The sequence below is a fragment of the Lolium perenne genome, chromosome 5 (assembly GCF_019359855.2).
Source record: "Lolium perenne isolate Kyuss_39 chromosome 5, Kyuss_2.0, whole genome shotgun sequence".
NCBI classification, from domain to species: domain Eukaryota; kingdom Viridiplantae; phylum Streptophyta; class Magnoliopsida; order Poales; family Poaceae; genus Lolium; species Lolium perenne.
The window spans coordinates 112,999,502-113,005,501 of record NC_067248.2 but is presented as its reverse complement, the minus strand read 5'-3'; positions in this window follow the sequence as shown (position 1 = coordinate 113,005,501).

Below are 6,000 nucleotides of genomic sequence, written 5' to 3'. Positions count from 1 at the left end.
TTGTTCGAATACTCCACAACACGCTTGGCAGCTCCTCTGGCCAAGTATGCCGAGCTTTTTCCAATGGTCCTAACAGGCGCTTCTTGATACCATTGCAGATGATGCCATTGGCCTTTTCGACTTGACCGTTGGTCTGTGGATGTGCGACAGACGCAAAACTCAATTTGATGCCCACTTCTGCACAATATGCTTTGAACTCCTTGGACGTAAAATTACTGCCATTGTCTGTGACAATGCTGTGAGGGGCTCCAAATCGAAAGACGATGCTTTTCACGAATTTAATTGCCGACGCGCCGTCCGGTGAATTTATCGGCTTTGCTTCTATCCATTTAGTAAATTTGTCGACAGCAACGAGCATATACTCATATCCTCCTGGCGAAGCTTTGTGTAGTTTTCCCACCATGTCGAGACCCCATTGAGCAAAGGGCCACGATAGCGGGATTGGCATCAGTTCTGCTGCCGGAGAGTGAGGTTTGGCGGCAAATCTTTGGCACGCGTCGCAAGTTCGCACTATTTCCTTCGCATCCTCAATTGCTGTTAACTAATAAAATCCCGCTCTGAAGACTTTGGCCGCGATAGCTCGACTGCTTGCATGATGCCCGCATATTCCTTCGTGTACGTCTTTCAGGATGATCCTTCCTTCTTCGGGTGTGACACATCTCTGTAGCACACCCGAAATACTTCGTTTGTACAACTCCCCTTTTACCACAGTGAAAGCTTTAGATTGTCTAATTATTCGCCTTGCTTCAATTGGATCGTCGGGTATTTTTTTCCTTAGGATGTATGATATGTAAGCCTGCATCCATGGAATTTGCACCATCATGACTAGCTCCTGTTCCTCTTCTTCTTCTTCCAATGATTCTTTGGTGGTACCCGCAGATTTCTCTTCCTTCTCCTTTTTCTTTGTTTTCATTGGCTTTGTTGATCTCTCGCTTATTTCTTCCCAAAACACGCCTGGAGGGATTGCGAGACATTGTGACCTGATGTTTGCAAGGACATCGGCTTCATCATTGCTCAATCTTCTAATGTGGTTTACCTCGCATCCATCAAACAGTTTTTCCAGCTCATTATACATCTACTTGTATGCTATCATGCTCTCATTAACCACATCACATTGGTTCATAACTTGTTGTGCCACCAACAGTGAGTCACCGAAAATTTTCAGTCGGGTTGCACCGCAAGCCTTCGCCATCTTCATCCCGTGTATGAGAGCTTCATATTATGCTTCATTGTTAGACGCGTTTGGGAACGTCATCCGTAAGACATACTTCAACTTGTCGCCTTCAGGTGATACCAATATCACTCCTGCTCCAGCGCCTTCCAACCTTTTGGACCCGTCGAAGTTCATAGTCCAGGTTCTCGATAAATCTGGAGGCCCCGTGTTTTGTAGCTCCATCCACTCTGCAATGAAATCTGGTAAAACCTACGATTTTATTGCCTTTCTTTTTTCATACGTGATGTCCCGAGGGGAAAGTTCTATTCCCCAAAGGGAGACACGACCCGTAGCTTCTGGGTTGTTCAATATGTTTGACAAAGGAGCTTCATTGACCACTATTATCGGGTGCGCCGAAAAATAGTGTCGCAATTTTCTTGCTGTCGTAAATACTCCATACGCCAGTTTCTGGTATTGCGGGTACCGCTGTTTTGAAGGCGACAGTACTTCGCTGATGAAATATACTGGCCTCTGAACTCCATGAAGCTTTCCTTCTTCTTCTCTCTCGACTACCAGAACCGTGCTAACCACTTGAGGTGTGGCTGCAATGTATAAGAGGAGAGGTTCTTTCTCTTTAGGCGCCACCAAGATTGGTGGTGTCGAAATTGTGCGCTTGAGGTTCTCGAAGGCCCTATCTGCTTCCTCGTTCCATTGAAATTTTTCCCCCTGTTTGATCAATGCGTAGAACGGCAGCGCCTTTTCTCCTAGCCTGGCGACGAATCTGCTTAAAGCTGCGACTCGCCCCGTCAGCTGTTGTATTTCTTTCAACTTCGTTGGCTTCCTCATAGTTACGATGGCCTGTATTTTTTCGGGATTAGCTTCAATCCCTCTTGCTGATACTAAGAACCCGAGAAGTTCTCCCGCAGGAACGCCAAAGGAGCACTTTGTCGGGTTCAATTTAAGGCAGAACTTGTCGAGGTTGTCGAAGGTTTCCTTCAAATATTCGATCAGTGTTGACCCCTTTTTTGATGTTATTACGACATTGTCGATGTAGACTTGTACATTTTTCCCAATCTGTGTTGCAAGGCACTTCTGCATCATCCGCTGATATGTTGCTCCCGCGTTTTTCAAACCAAAGGGCATTGTTTTGTAACAAAACACGCCGTAAGGTGTTATGAACGCTGTCTTGGCTTCATCTTCTTCTTTTAATCTGATCTGGTTATAACCAGAGTATGCGTCCAAAAAGGAAAGACGTTCACAGCCTGCCGTGGAGTCGATGATTTGATCGATCCTTGGGAGGGGAAAGTGATCCTTAGGATAGTGTTTATTGAGACACGTAAAGTCGACACACATGCGGAGGACTTTCGTGTGTTTCTTCGGCACCATCACTGGGTTAGCTACCCACGTGGCTTCTGTAGATATTTCTTTGATAAAACCAGCATCTTTGAGTCGATCTATTTCTAATAACATAGCTTTGCGGTTTGGTTCCGAAAAACGCCGCAAAGGTTGCTTGATTGGTCTCGCGAGAGTATCTAAGTTGAGGTGGTGCTCGGCAAGTTCCCTGGGTACTCCTGGCATGTCAGCTGGACACCATGCGAAGATTTTCCAGTGCTCACGGAGGAACTCGACGAGCGCGCTTTCCTATGCGATATCCATGTTTGTTGCGATGGATGTCGTTTTCTTTGGGTCTGTCGGGTGGATCTGCACCTCTTTTGAATCCTTGGATGTGTTAAAAGTTGGATCCCTGGGAGACCTCCCTGCATCTGGCAACACATCATAATCAGTGAGCCTTGGCGCCATATATTCTGCTTGCATCCCGAAAGTTTCTGATAGTCGATGAAAATCCTTGTCGCACTTATCAGACAGCGCGAAACTTCCCTTAATTGTGATGGGTCCCTTGGGTCCAGGCAACCTCCGCAATAGATACGTGTAATGTGGTACCGCCATAAACCTGGCATATGCTGGTCGTCCCAATAAAGCGTGATATTGCGACGGGAAATCCACCACTTCAAACTCCAGATTCTCTATCCTGTAGTTTTCTCGGGTTCCAAACTGAACGTCGAGGTTGATCTTGCCCAACGGATAACTTGGCTTCTCTGGTGTGATCCCATGGAAACGTGTATCAGTTGGTTTCAGGTTTGCCAGGGATATGTTCATCTTCCTCAATGTATCTGCATACATAAGGTTTAAGCTGTTGCCGCCATCTATGAAAACTCTCGACACGTCGAAACCAGCAATTACTGCGGGTAGGATGAGTGCCGATTGTCCTGGTCGAGGAACTTGCTGTGGATGATCCGCAATTGTGAAGCCAATGTCTTGCCCTGACCAATTTAGGTACTCAACTGTTGGTGGGGGCATCTTCTCTGCCATGAATACTTGTCGTGAGATTACCTTCTGCGCCCTGTTGGATGGCCTAGCTTTCTGAATCATCGAGACCGCACCATTGGAATTAGGATCAACATATGGTGGTGGATGTGGTGATGCCGCTATTCTGAGCTGGTGCCGATTTTCGTCCGTGATTGCGGGAGGAGGTGGAAGGTGGATTTCACTCCTTGGCCCCTGGGGGTTTCTGTTCATTGCCTGGGCATTTGCAATTCCTGCGGCTCGCAACATTGCCTGAAAATTTCGGCAGTCTTTCTGGAGATGTCCTGACTGCCTTTTTCCGTTGTTGTCGAGATAAAAGTGCATTTGACACGGACCGTTCATCATCTCCTCGGGGGACACATAAGGTCTTTGAAACCTTGGTCCACTATTTTGCCTGTTTCCGCGATAATCACCTCTATTGTCGCCTTGTTGCTCATTACTCCTTTGGTAGTCATCTCGACTATTCCCTCCAGGATTTCCCCGGAAACCAGCCGATATATGGCCAGGAGCGTCGTTGTTGTAGAACTGGCGAGAAAATCGCCTTCTATTTTGAAAATTTCGACCGCGATCCTCTTCTGGCGACCTGTGTCGCTTGTTATATATTGCGTCTTCTCCATCTGCCCACTTGTTGGCTATCTCCATCAGTGCTGATATTGTCTTAGGGTTAGTTCTCCCTAAGTCCTCGACGAAATCTCCTCGCCGAATTCCTGCCACGAACGCGTCTATTGCTCTCTCGTCAGATATATCTTCTGCCGAGTTTTTAATGATATTCCACCTCTGTATATATTTTCTCATCGACTCGTCGTGTTTCTGTCGACTCGCCCTCAACTCTTCCAATGATGCAGGTTTCTTGCAGGTAGATTGGAAATTTCTCACGAAGATGTCTTCGAAATTATCCCAGCTGTCGATGGAGCCTGGGGGAAGTTTCTTTATCCAAGATCTTGCGGCACCACTCAAGTGAACTTGGATACTTTGCATAGCTGTTGCTCTGGTTCCTCCTACCAGCTTCACCATCTCGAGATAATCAACAAGCCAATCCTCGGGATCTTGCAACCGTCGAATTTCTTGAAATTCTCGGGTAACTTAAACCCTTTTGGGACTCGAGTCTTTCGAACTCTTCTTGTAAAGCACGGGAGTCCGCACATATCTTCATCGGCAACTTCTGGTGAATGCTGACGTTCTCTTCTTTCTTGTCGCGCTCTATCCACCCTCACTTGAACTGCTGTGTCTCTTACTCCACTTGTTCTTGGTGGATCTTGGACCGCTGCGGTAGGTCGTGGACTATTTTGCCTGGGGTTTTCTTCGGGAGGCGTGGCTGCGAACGCTGTTCCCATAACTCCTACTCCAGCCATTGCCATATTGAACAATGGTTCTCTCGGATCCCCAGGAGGTGGTCTGGACGCGAGGATGTAAGCTTGCGTTACCATGTATCCTACTTCTGGTGTTTTCGGGATGATATTTCCCCTTGTATCAATCGTCATGAAGGACATGTCGAGATTTTGAATTATGTTTCCTCTCTCTTCTTCAGGTATATTTTGCAGCCGAGATCTCGCTCTCCTTCGAGCTTCTCTATGGCTATCTGCCGAAGTTTCTGATTGTCGACTGAGCTCTGCTCGACGCCTGCTGGACGCGGAGGCTGCCTCTTTTCTTCTATTCAAGGATGTTGTCTGTTTTTCCAGCTCTCTACTCACCCGAGCAAGTCTATATTGATATGCTTGGAGTTCTTGTACGGTAGCAGTGGTGGTCATTGGTTCTGAACCATCCATGGCTTTTGCGGCCCTGTCCCATGCTTCCTGCGGGAGTTGAACTCTCACGCGAGATGAAGACCCAGCATATTTAGTGCCTAAGCCTCTTCTAAGATCAGCGGGATCGACGTATGGATTTCCCAAATCGTCGAAAGCCTATGACGTCTCTGGTTCTGTTCGGCCTGCCTCTTCAATTGCACAGATTTGATGGTATTTTGCGTATTAATTTTTGTCAGGATTGGTGACACCATCATATAGATTGGTGAAGACCTTTCCGATGGCAGCAGATTTGTCGATGAAGTTGAAGCTGTCGACGCTGTCGAAATCGCTGCTTATATAGGAGTCCGCAGACGACTCGAAAGATGTGTTGCTGAAGATCTTGGCGAGCTTTCCGCTTGCCTTGGTGTCGACAAAGCATGGCGACGAAAACTCCCCGTCACTCGACGAAAAGTTAGAATCGACCGCTGAAAATTCCGACGAGATCGGAACTTCGAGACGGTATGATCCTTCTTTGTTGACGCCAAATCGGAATTCTCCGAACGTCATGACGATGGGCTCCTCCAGATAGGCACATGCATCCATACGGGAGGGCGGGTGAGGAATAAAGTCGACTAGATCAGTTTTTTCTCGTTTACCTCGATCCATCGCGTTGCTGGCCACTGACGAAGTCGACGATTCTGGACGTGCCATCGAGATCAGCTCCTTGCAACCTCTAATTCCCACGGACGGCGCCAATTG